At 41.8% G+C, this 13956-nt stretch overlaps 1 protein-coding gene across 3 annotated transcripts in view; it reads right to left on the bottom strand.

The window, feature by feature from the left end:
* Positions 1-13956, bottom strand: part of CYLD (CYLD lysine 63 deubiquitinase) — a 69739-nt gene that overhangs the window by 44934 nt on the left and 10849 nt on the right. The gene's annotated exons all lie outside the window — the stretch shown is intronic.

Raw genomic sequence — 13956 nt, forward strand, 5'->3', positions numbered from 1 at the left:
AGTAGGATGAAGAGTATAAACAGAGCGCTCGTAGATTTACCATAGATGTTAATTGAAGAACTGTTATTTATAGGATCTGGCCTTTAGTCTGCAATCTTTTAACCGAATGTACTACTAAATATAGTAGACCTTCATTGTGGTTTTGTTTTTGGGGTTTTTAAACTGGTCAATACCTATTAAAGGTATTGTGGAAATGGACAATGTATTGCAATCTTACAACAGCCAAGAGATTGCGTGTCAAAATTATCAACAATAAAAGGGTATGGCACTATAGGGTGCCTTTTATCAGGGTTATTTACAACCTGGGTTATATCCAGAACCTAGAAATTCTATGAATGTATTCGATGCGTACACTAAAACTAACTTATTTTATTATATTTTTTCCAGTGAACAAGCTTTCAAGAGAAAGTCTGGAGGGAAGTGATTGGGGTATTATCTGAGGGACACACTGAATAAACATCAGAAAGACAAAGCACTGGACTTCCCCCCTGGAATTAAAAGGTATAATAAATAAAGTTTCACAGTCATTTCACATATTTAATGTAGGCATCTAATGTATTTTCATACAGAGTACAATAAAGCAAATATTTTGGGTGTTATATTTACCAGTCTTTCAGTTAACTATGTGTCTTGCTATGGAATAGAGAGACTTTTTAACCAACTAAAGCAAGGCACAGACAAAAGTTTACTGCAGATAACTATGGTCATCATTATACATATTAGCAGTCACTCAGGTCCATGCTTCCTCTTCAATCAAATATGCTTTCAACCAAATTGGTTGGCACTTCTTTATATTTAAGGACAGCCCATCAACTCCCCTACCGTGTCATGTCTTAATCCGTGCTTGAGTCCTCTGCCTAAACCAAACCGTCCATGGCCACAGATGGCAGGGGATCGTTACAAATCTGTGATCTATGCCAATGACATTATCTTCGCGTTCACCCAAACTGAAGTTACGCTACCAAAACCATTGCCAAATTCGATTCCTATGGTCTTCATTGTAACCTGAAAACCAATTACTAAAACTCTGGCATCCTGCAATCTGAAGCCCACAGAACATGTGAAAGTGTTTTCCTGCCATTGGTCCTTCAGTCACTTTAAGCACCTGACGAGGTGTAATAATTCTAATAAGAAATGTTTAGTTTTGCATAAAGCTTTTGTGTCTGCGTAAATTTAAACTCTAAACTATAAGGATAATCATTGTGTACGTAAGAGGCGCTTACAAGGCGATTAAGATAAATATCATTTCAGTTTTAATAAGTGTGCTCAGCATCTGTTCCCTTTTTCAGTTGCCATTTTTATCAGGTCATGTATATAAATTTATCTTCTTTTAGAATGTAGCTGATCTTAACATTTTGGTAACACAATCTTTAACTATGTGCAATCTGTTTGTTATTTTGATGCATTCTTCAATGAAAAGTTTTAACCAAAAATCTGGATAAGTTTGCTGTAATAATATAACACCTTTTGTCACTAAATCCAAAGATGATCTAGTTTCCTTGCTACCTTAGTTGGTGAGGTTATAAAAAAAAGAAAACAAATAAAATCACTATCTATTCACTATTGCCTGGGTTAGGAAGTAGAGATATAACGTCACATCCAGCCAGAGCTGCTGAATACTCAGAACTCAGAAGTGCAAATAGAGCTTGGAAAGCTCTGCTAATGCATCTTACACAGATAAAGCCTGCTCCCACACTAAGCCATGAGACTGGCAATATTGCTCAAACTCTGATCTCTTATACAAAGATGAGCAGCAGAGGAAAATTTTATACAAAAGGCATATGTGGGTGTCTGTATGTATGCACATGTGAATGTGTGCATCAGTGTGCCAGAATGTACAGTGAGGGAAAAAAATATTTGATCCCCTGCTGATTTTGAACGTTTGCCCACTGACAAAGAAATGATCTGTCTATAATTTTAATGGTAGGTGTATTTTAACATTGAGAGACAGAATAACAGAAAAACACATGTCAAAAAAGTTATAAATTGATTTGCATGTCAATGAGTGAAATAAGTATTTGACCCCTTCGACTTAGTACTTGGTGGCAAAACCCTTGTTGGCAATCACGGAGGTCACACGATTTTTGTAGTTGGCCACCAGGTTTGCACACATCTCATGAGGGATTTTGTCCCACTCCTCCTTGCAGATCTTCTCCAAGTCATTAAGGTTGGGAGGCTGATGTTTGACAACTCGAATCTTAAGCTCCCTCCACAGATTTTCTATGGGATTAGGGTCTGGAGACTGGCGAGGCCACTCCAGGACCTTAATGTGCTTCTTCTTAAACTATTCCTTTGTTGCCTTGGCTGTATGTTTTGGGTCATTGTCATGCTGGAATACCTACCCATAACCCATTTTCAATGCCCTGGCTGAAGGAAGGAGGTTCTCACCCAGGATTTGAAGGTACATTGCCACGTCCATAGTTCCTTTGATGCGGTACAGTTGTCCTGTCCCCTTAGCAGAAAAAGACTCCCAAATCATAAGGTTTCCACCTCCATGTTTGACGGTGGGGATGGTGTTCTTGGGGTCATTCCTCTTCCTCCAAACACGGCGAGTTGAGTTGATGCCAAAGAGCTCGATTTTGGTCTCATCTGACCACAACACTTTTACCCAGTTCTCCGCTGAATCATTCAGATGTTCATTGACAAACTTCAGATCAGCCTGTACATGTGCTTTCTTGAGCAGGGGGATCTTGCGGGCGCTGCAGGATTTCAGTCCTTCACAGCGTAGTGTGATTACCAATTGTTTTCTTGGTGACTATGGTCCCAGCTGCCTTGAGATCATTAACAAGATCCCCCTGTGTAGTTCTGGGCTAATTCTTTACAGTTCTCATGATCATTGAAACTCCACGAGGTGAGATCATGGAGCACCAGACAAAGGGAGACTGACAGTTATTTTGTGTTTCTTCCATTTGCGAAAAATCGCACCAACTGTTGTCACCTTCACACCAAGCTGCTTGGCAATGGTCTTGTAGCCCACTTCAGCCTTATGTAGGTCTACAATCTTGTCCCTGACATCCTTGGACAGTACTTTGGTCTTTGCCATGGTGAAGAGTTTGGAATCTGATAGATTGACTGCTTTTGTGGACAGGTGTCTTTTATACAGGTAATGAGCTGAGATTAGGAGTACTCCCTTTAAGAGAGTGCTCCTAATCTCAGCTCATGACCTGTATAAAAGACACCTGGGAGCCAGAAATCTTGCTGATTGATAGGGGATCAAATACTTATTTCACTCATTAACATGCAAATCAATTTATAACTTTTTTGAAATGCGTTTTTCAGGGTGGGGGGGGGGGGTTGTTATTCTGTTGCTCACTGTATATACCTACCATTAAAATTATAGACTGATCATTTGTTAGTGGACAAACATTCAAAATCAGCATGGGATTAAATACTTTTTTCCCGCACTGTATGACTGTACATGAATTTCTTACAGTAACACAATGTTACATTTAGACTATTCACACAAGAATCCGTTCTATAGCATGTCTGTGTTTCTCAAATAAAAGTGTGTGTGTGTAAAACAGTGACGGACTTCTATTGCATATGTTTGTGGATGCTCATTTATATTATGTGTGCTACTAGTTATGTTTGTGTGCGTGTCCGCACTGATAATGACGTACGTTTAAGAGATGTGCGATGATCAGGAGCATGATGAATTAGGTATGGCTTAGAAAGCTGTTTATGTACTGGTTACCATTAAAAATTTAGCATGGCTTCTAAATTTTAACCCTAGCCCTAGCGAAATGCAAATAGTAAAATGTTGATCAATTAATTCAGGGAGTATGCTCATGCATCATTTCTGTCTTTGTAAATATATTTGAGAAGCCATTGTAAGATAAAAATATTTTTTATTCTATGAGTGCGATACCTGTGAACAGGGACTGCAGCCCAAGTATAAGTGCATGCCACAAAGAAAGCTATAGTGAATAGTGTTTGATATCAATTTAACATTTCTATCACACTGTAGATGACTGACCATTATATCATATATAGCTGTGGACCTTAATGTTCGAGATATCAGTTGCATGTCACCGGTTAAGTTTAGAATAGATAATGCGTCTTACAATTGCAGCTTCTCTTGTTTAGAGAAAAATATACCTGCATTTAAGTTGGGTAGCAATATTCCCCTTTGATAATGTTAGCTAAAAAATAACCACACCATAGTGAGATCACATCCCAAATAAAGCTAGCACAGATTATTTTCAGATGTTCTCATATAACGTAACTGTAAAGATAAGGGGTCCACAGTTCTTATGCTATTTAGGAGTTGATATTTTTACATGCCATCCTTTCTTGAAATAAATTTCGCATGGTCTACAAAAGTGCCATAGTACCCTTTTCAAAAAACAAGATAATTATAAAGAAAAGCTATAATTACATCTTATGGTAAGCTAGCGAACCAAGGAATTACACACCCACCCTGCACACAAGATGATGAAAATAACTTAATGATTTGTTTAACCCACTCATCCCCAGAGGATTTTGAACTCCCCATGCAAAAAAAAAAGAAAAAAAAAAAATGAAGTGTTATTTACTACATTGAGAATTTAAAGTGAATTTCATATTAAGGGCCACAGTATTTTCCATCTTCGCTATTCAAACGGACAACACAAGTAAAATCTCCCCTATGGTAGGCAAGTTCTAAACAATTAATGTAAATTAAAAAATTAAAGGGACACTCTACGAAACCAGACCACTTCAGCTTATTGAAGTAGTTTGGGTGCAGTGTCCCTGTTCCCCTTAGTCCTGTAATGTAAATCATTGCAGGACTAAGACTGCCTCTAGTGGCTGTCAGACAGCCACTATAGGCATTTTCCCTGTGGTTAGGCGACTTTTAGTCGCCTAACTGTTAGACGTTCTCACACTCTGCATGAGGACAGAGTCAGCTAAAACCCCATAGGAAAGCATTGAAACAATGCTTTCCTATAGGGAAGGCTTAATGCGCTCCAGCGACCTTAGAGGAGGTGGAGTGCTGGCCAAGTACGGAGGGAGATTGGCATTGTAAACGGGTTTAAACCCTTGCAGCACAGGGGGGACCACAGGGTACTATAGTGTAAGACAAGCATGTCAAGCATGCGGCCCACAATCAATATCTTTGCAGCCCTCCTATCCTGGGACTGCTTTGTGCTGTGGCTGTGACCAGCTGCAAGACAGGAAAGATCTTTTTTGTCTGATTAACGGCCGATAGCGTGCTCCTGCAGCCGCAAGAGTGCAGTGTGTCTGTCTGTCTGCAGAGCACGACAGCCACTCCCCTTGTAGTGCCAGAGTGCCCATCTCAAGAGGGACTTGGGGACCTTACTCTGTAGTGTGTTAAATTGGGGAGGGGGGCAGTGTATTAATTTAAAGGAGAGAGGGGACCAGGGTATTAATTTGAGGGAGGGAGGGGGCAATGTATTATTGTGATTAATGGGGGGCAGTGTGTTAAATTTGGGGGATATCATTGTATTAAATTGGGGGAGGGCAGTGTATTACATTAGAGTGGTGGGAGTGGGGTCAGTGTATTGAATTAGAGTGGAGGGAGGGAGGACAGTGTATTGAATTAGAGTGGAGGGAGGGAGGACAGTGTATTGAATTAGAGTGGAGGGAGGGAGGACAGTGTATTAGATTGGGTGGAGAGGGCAGTGTGTAAGAGTGGAGGGAGGGGGCAGTATTTTGGATGATCTCAGCCAAAGTGAAGAACACTTTCATACAAGATAATGTAATTTGTTTTTTTACAGATGTGCAACAGCATACATTCACCATTGCAATCCCATTACCAAGCTTGTCTTAATATGTCAAGGTAGTTGGACTGAAACATTGGTTATATGCAAATGCACATCTCCTTAAAATAAATCCGCTCTTTTATTTACTTTGAAACCCTACGAGCGTGAGGATGTCCAGTGTCAGTTACGCAACTTTTTTTTATATTGTACTTTTCTAAATAAACCTACGTTTCTATGAAAACTGAAGTTGTTTGTTTGCGACCCACATAAACGTAAATTTTGGGGGGGTTTTGGCCCGTGTTAGCCTTTGAGTTTGAAATGCTTGCTGTAAGACATACAACATTGTATTCCTTAAAGCATAGAATAATTTATAATTAAAAAAAATAAAAAATAAAAGTGCCACAAAGAGTGCAACAAAAATGATTGCTTAAACAATGATTATTTAAACCAACAGCATCCAGTACAGTGTGACAATGCTAAACGTGAAGGCCTTCAATTTTCTAGTGACTGTCAGCCAGTATGAGGAACGGCAATACAAAAATAGAGGCCAAGATCTAGGCACCAAAACCTCTACATTAAGATAATGTGGTTTTAGGGTTTAGAGTTTACTTTTAAGCAATTTAATTTAAATAAATTAGAGATTTTCACCACAAATTAAATCTCAAACTTGGTGATTTTGCTTTCAATAAAAGGAGAACATTGCAAACCTTATTATGTGGCTGCTATTTCACATTATGTCATTTTAGCTTTCTGCCTAATAGATGAGGCAAGCCTTGGCCAGCTGCCCACGAGAACAGAAAAAAAAAAAAAAAAAACACTACTGCACAGACCTTTATAAACCTTTACCAATGATCTTTAGGTCACACTCGTTTCTCACAATTTGTTTCAACTCAGAAGAAACTGAAAATGTATCCAAATATGCAAACAAGTCAACCTTCATTCTATCTTTTGTTGCCATGTCAGCACACACTCCTAGGACCCAGGCCTTGCTGGAGTAATAGTACATGAATCATGAACTCTAGAGAGAAAAATTTAGTTTTCTAATTTAGCTGTTCTGCTGAGTATAGTCAGTCCCTGCAGTCTATTTCAAGTAAACACTGGCTTTTCCGAGAAAAGGCAGAGTTTACATTGCTCCCTAAATACACCTCCAGTTGCAGTCACTCAAGCTGCCACTAGAGGTGCTTCCTGGATCAGTGCTGCACATTCAGAGTCTCCACGCTCTGCATGGAGACGCTGAACATTCCCCATAGAGATGCACTGAGTCAATGCATCGCTATGAGGAGATGCAGATTGGCCAGCACTACGTTTGGCTCTGCCCCCACTCCACCCCACCTTCTTGGCCAAAATCATCAGAAGTGACGATCTCAGCCAATCCAATTCTGATGATATCAGCCAAGGAGTCTAGGCCACTGCGCAGCACTGGAATAAAGGTGAGTTTTTAATACAATTTAAAGGGGGCCGGTAACTTAAATGGTGTAAAGTTTGTATTCTTGACCCTATAGTGTTCCTTTAAATTATATAACAACATTCTCCTTCTCCTCTTTACAAATTTACTTTCTCTTGCAATCTAGTTCCAATCTGCAGGGGAATAAAGCACATGTTTATTGATTAATCTAAATTGGTTTATGTTCTTTACCTAGGGCAAGCATGTCAAACTCGCGGCCCACAATGGACAGCTTTGAAGCCTGGCGAGCCGCGAGTACATGCCTAATTGCACCTGCTATAATTTACCCAGCCGGGGAGAAGGGGATGGTGGATGCAGCGAGGGAGCTCAGTGTTCCTGCTCCTCATTGCTCGTGCGCAGCGTCTGTAGTGATGCCGGGCGCCGTGATAAGAGGTCATATTCCGGCGCCTGGCATCGGTCAGTGATGCAATAGCCGCAGCTGGACAGTTGAGGACCTGGAGGTGCACGGAGGCACGCAACGCCACGTCACATACCAACATGACGTCGACGTGCTCCACCTTCACAGGGTGTCAAGAAGTAGTGGGAGGATCCGCTTTGGCACAGGGTGCGGACGGCGAACTTTATATACTAGAGGCCGGGCTCCAGAGTCGCATACTGGCAGCGGCAATGTGAGTGGAGTCTGATTGTTGGCTAGAGTGGGTGCTGGGATTTAGTAGAGTGAGGAACTGGGATTTAGTATATGGGGAGGGGGGCTGCTGTGATTTAGTAGAGGGGGATGCTGGGTTTTTGTTTTTTTTATACTGTACTTTTCAAAATAAACCTACCTCTCTATGAAAATGTAAGTTTTTATTTTATTTTTTTTGAGGCCCACATAAACTTAAACCTGGTTTATTTGGCCCTTGCTAGACTGGCATGATATGCTTGACCTAGGGTATAAAAAAAAACCTACAGAGCTTAGAATAATTTTATAAAAGATTATTGAGATTTACTCAAACAGCACAGAAAACTCTACCAGAAAGGAAAAAAGAAAAGAAAGAAAAAAAAATGTGGGGGGGGGGGGTATCATTTGCTAATTTTTGCTTTTAATGTTTTTCTTTACCGGTGTAGAATATTTACTTGTTACGGATAAGTGAGGCAGTGGAAACTTCCAGCTCATTAAGCTACAATATGCAATTTAAATTATTATACATTATAGCAAGTAGACTTAGGCACCTTACAAACCAGCCAGGCATACACTTCCCAAACAGACCCGTTGTTCAGAGAAATTCTATGTAGCATAAAGAATCTTTTGTGCAAGCCCAATCAAGGGTGAGTATTAATCCCACTTCTCAAGTGACCAGAGGTAGAATCACTACGAATGAGTGTGCCCCATAAATGATTTATAGACTATTTTCTTTTCTCTACTTACGGTAATCTCCTGTTTCACAGAGTAATGAAATATAAATGGCAGTGCTTGTTTTGAGAACTAAATATGACATAGAAGGTGTCTATTTTCCAGTTTTATCTCAAAATCGGCAGCCCACTATGTTATGAATTTGTCAGATGATGCTACTTGTATGTGAGAACAAATATTTAAAAAGGGCAACTGTCATGCAGAAATGGATGAACAATACACTTTTGTTCTACAGATTGAGTGCATGCAATGATTTTCTTTTAAGATCTTTTGGTTTGCTGCTATGATGATAAAAAGGAGAGCATCCACATACGTTCTGTAGCAAAAAGTGTATTTGTTTAATTTAGAGGATAATTAAACCGAATATAAAAAAAAAAACGCAATAGTGTAATACAATATAACTTTGCATACTATTGCACTCACAGAAATTATAACTGTATCAGTGTGTTAGAGGTGCCTCCCCAGATGATGTAGGTGCTCAAATACAATGCTCATTCAGGTCACTTTCACCAATAAATCCAGTTCAGAGTGCATTCTGAACCAGTTAGATGGCCCAATCAAAAGCTTCTCTGCAGATCTTTAAATTTATGTATTTTTGCCTTTTGGTTGAATGACTCCGCACGTGTTTATCAAGCTTTACTCAGGAATAATTTTATAGCAAATGTTTTGAGCAAAAATTATTTACATTTTTTTTTCAAAACTCAATTCCAACATTTTTCACACAAGCCATGGACAAATTTTCAATAGACATTTCACATTCACATAAAGAATCCGCTGCTCAATAAAACAGCCTAAAATCAAATAAAAATTAAATTTACATCAGCACAGACTTAAAAAAATGCAAACAAAATGCTAATGCATTTTTTTGACTGCAGAAGCATTTTCATTAATTTTTATTAATGCAGAAGCATTTTCTGAGCTCTGTGGGAAGAGTGAAGCATCAGCGGATGCTCTGAGCCTATCACATGCGCCCACTGAATGTCTTCCACATTGAATCTGATTTTAAATAGTTTAACCCCTTAAAGTAAGACACTGCCAAGGACTTCCAAGCACCATATTACTGAGATTAATTCATTATTCCTAAAAACAAACAAAAAAAAAGAAAAAACATGTTCATATGAGAAATATGAACTGTGGGTTACATATGGTAATCCATGCTGCACATCCTGTCCCGTTTCCCCTGCATACACTGAAACTAAAAAGGGAGGTCTACATAAAGCAGCATCTCTTTGAAGACCAAAATTAATATAAGTAAAAGCCTGCCAATTGAGAAGTGAAAGAACAGGCAGTCAGTACTTTAAAAGGATAAAAAAAAAGTTCAACTGTTTTAATATACTTGACCATATTACCAGGGACAATCCCTAGGTTAGTTTGCCAAATCCGGCAATCCAGGATTAGAAGTAGCATGTTAAACCCATGCTAGTCTAGACGACGACTACTACGACAACACCAACACACACACACACACACACCTAAGTAAGATTACATTCTACCCAACCTGAAGGAAATGCTGATCAGAACATTGTGTGACATATTGCTTAGATGCACAATAAGTTGCACAAGGACTCCAGTTCATCATATTTTGTGCACTGGCATGAATATAAAAACAATCCTTTTAGACATAAAATTATCTTTCCCGTACATACCAAACTCATTCCCCTTCGAATCCATTATTTCAGTGTGTAACATTACTCAAGACCTCATCAACTGGGACTACTAATTATTGCTGCATCACAAAAACACAAGAGGTCTTAGTGATTCTGCACTGCTGATCTAACCATGCCACAGCTTAGTGTTTTACACATTTTATCTTCTTGCGTTAAAATTTCGGTATCCACATGTGTCAGAGTTCTCACTACCTTTATCATCTTTACACTGTTTAGGAGTGAGGTCTCCTTTTTAATAGATTTCTCCACTTTGGCTGTTGCTTCTTCATCTATATTGAAACCGTGGCAGCTACAGTTCAGATTTCTACTAGACACCACTTGTTACTATATGTAGCATTTTATTTGATGTTACTTTTTATTTACACATTTGTATCTTTGTGAGCTATTTAGGACATTATACTGAAAATTTTATAGCATGACAGGAGGCTTCGTATTTGCTTAAGTCTCTCTTTACTAGGACTCCACAGCAGCACAGAAAAAACAACCAATCAGAAAAAAGTTAGGTACTATAAAACTCCCCTCCCCATGCATCATTTCCTCTTTCTTTGCTGCTCTGCAGACAGTACAGGTCAGAGTACCACTGCCTCCAGCTTATAGTGGGTGGCTTTGGGATTTATTGTGATTTATTAGGATTGATATTCACTGTTTATAGTTACTTTATTTATTTATTTTATATATTATATACCTTTTTTTGTTGTCATATTATGTACATATATATTATTTGCTCTTATTTAGTTTTTAGACTATATATTTATTTTATATTTTATTTTTGTTATATGTAGTTATCAGGTTTTTACCTAGTTATCATGTTGTGTTTCTTTTCTATTTATTATGCTTTATAGTGTATTGGTTTAGTTGACCCCTGTTTCTTTGGGGCTGATTTCCTTCGGTGGGGGTTTTCTGGGGGTTTCTGGGGATGCTGCCAGTGTCGCTCTCCCCTTTTGTCCCCCCCCCTCCCCCCTCTTTCCTGCGCCCTTCGCGGCCAGCAGGCGCTTTAGCTCAGGGTGTCAGGAGACTAGCCGTTTGGCTGTCTCCTCTGACTCCCCGAGCTCCGGTGTGAGCCTGTCACCGCGCGGGGTTGCTCGCGGTCGGACACGAGTACCCGGCGGCGGACCTGCTCGCGCACATAGCCGCCTCGCCGCGGCCGGCTACTTCAGGAGCCACGTGCGCCCGACCAGCACTTGCTTGCGGCCCCTCCTCCACCCTCGGTAGGTGGACCGCATGGTCTTTTTTCCACGCTGGATTCGGACTCTCAGCATGCAGAGCCAGTTTCGTCACTTAGATAAGGGCTAAACACATTTTTATATTTTTATGACAACTGGTTACCATGGTTCTAGCTTGTTATGTGTTTCTATATGATAGGTTTTAGAAGTAATTTTTTTGCACTATTCATCTATTGTTCTTCTGTTCCTATCCTTTTGCCTCACTAGATAGATTCTTAAGATTACTGTGAATCTTACTGATAGTGTGTATCATGCTGACAGTATATCTCACAGATTGTTGTCTGTTTTACTGACAGTGTGTATCACAGATTACTGCGGGTTTTGCTGACAGTATATCCACAGATTGCTGTGCGCTTTCTGACAGTGTAGATCACAGATTTAGTTGTACTGACAGTGTACTTCGAGCTTTAGTTTTCCTGACAGCGTGTATCACAGACTGCTGTGAGTTTTACTACTGACGTGAGTTTTGCTGACAGTGTGTATCGCTGACTACCGTGCTTTCTGTCAGGGTATATCTCAGATTTCTGCGAGTAACAGATGTATACGAACGCAGTTATACAGGCTTGGTACAGGGTGTGTACAGTGCCAGTTAGCTCTTGGATTCATGTCCTTCTCAGTGTATATTTTTTCTGGCCCAGCTATGAGGTCTCAGAGGGGACTACTCTGGTATGAATTCTCTGCCCATGGCATAGATATAAGATACAGCCCTGGCTCTGACTCAATCTGATATGGGAGACGAGTCTACGCTGATATACATTTTATCAGGTTCCTGGGGAGAGTCATTGAGTTGGCTATTGTTTAACCCTACTCCTTGAGGTGTCCGTGATTACAATACCCTTCACGTGGTATGAGGATGGTGATCTATATATGCTGAGGTAATTAATATAAATCCGTGTGTGCATGTGCATAACTATCCACAGTTCATGGACAGTAGCGCTCAGTGTACCTTACATTCATGGACATGATGGTCACTGGAATACTTCCGCTTATACCCAATTCAGCTGGAATACCAGTATTTGACTGCTGGGCACATAGGGACTGCCAGTCCCGGTTCAAGTTACTCACACAGCATTACGCTGTTTCAAAGGGTTGATTGTCTAAGGGTCCTAGGTCACGAGATGCCCTGAGGATCTACAATTTTTAGGGACCTCTACCCGAACTCAGAGGTCCCCGTTACTCATTCAATACCCACTGTAAAGCGCTACGGAATCAGAAGGCGCTATAAAAATTCATGTTAATAATGATATTATGGTAATACACAACCCATTGATTGGCCCGCTATGTCTGTGCCCATAAGAACGGCCCGCTATGTCTGTGCCCATAAGAACGGCCCGCTATGTCTGTGCCCATAAGAACGGCCCGCTATGTCTGTGCCCATAAGAACGGCCCGCTATGCCTGTGCCCATAAGAACGGCCCGCTATGCCTGTGCCCATAAGAACGGCCCGCTATGCCTGTGCCCATGAGAACGGCCTGCTATGCCTGTGCCCATGAGAACGGCCTGCTATGCCTGTGCCCATGAGAACGGCCTGCTATGCCTGTGCCCATGAGAACGGCCTGCTATGCCTGTGCCCATGAGAACGGCCTGCTATGCCTGTGCCCATGAGAACGGCCTGCTATGCCTGTGCCCATGAGAACGGCCTGCTATGCCTGTGCCCATGAGAACGGCCTGCTATGCCTGTGCCCATGAGAACGGCCTGCTATGCCTGTGCCCATGAGAACGGCCTGCTATGCCTGTGCCCATGAGAACGGCCTGCTATGCCTGTGCCCATGAGAACGGCCTGCTATGCCTGTGCCCATGAGAACGGCCTGCTATGCCTGTGCCCATGAGAACGGCCTGCTATGCCTGTGCCCATGAGAACGGCCTGCTATGCCTGTGCCCATGAGAACGGCCTGCTATGCCTGTGCCCATGAGAACGGCCTGCTATGCCTGTGCCCATGAGAACGGCCTGCTATGCCTGTGCCCATGAGAACGGCCTGCTATGCCTGTGCCCATGAGAACGGCCTGCTATGCCTGTGCCCATGAGAACGGCCTGCTATGCCTGTGCCCATGAGAACGGCCTGCTATGCCTGTGCCCATGAGAACGGCCTGCTATGCCTGTGCCCATGAGAACGGCCTGCTATGCCTGTGCCCATGAGAACGGCCTGCTATGCCTGTGCCCATGAGAACGGCCTGCTATGCCTGTGCCCATGAGAACGGCCTGCTATGCCTGTGCCCATGAGAACGGCCTGCTATGCCTGTGCCCATGAGAACGGCCTGCTATGCCTGTGCCCATGAGAACGGCCTGCTATGCCTGTGCCCATGAGAACGGCCTGCTATGCCTGTGCCCATGAGAACGGCCTGCTATGCCTGTGCCCATGAGAACGGCCTGCTATGCCTGTGCCCATGAGAACGGCCTGCTATGCCTGTGCCCATGAGAACGGCCTGCTATGCCTGTGCCCATGAGAACGGCCTGCTATGCCTGTGCCCATGAGAACGGCCTGCTATGCCTGTGCCCATGAGAACGGCCTGCTATGCCTGTGCCCATGAGAACGGCCTGCTATGCCTGTGCCCATGAGAACGGCCTG

Source organism: Pelobates fuscus, chromosome 12 (assembly GCF_036172605.1).
Source record: "Pelobates fuscus isolate aPelFus1 chromosome 12, aPelFus1.pri, whole genome shotgun sequence".
NCBI classification, from domain to species: domain Eukaryota; kingdom Metazoa; phylum Chordata; class Amphibia; order Anura; family Pelobatidae; genus Pelobates; species Pelobates fuscus.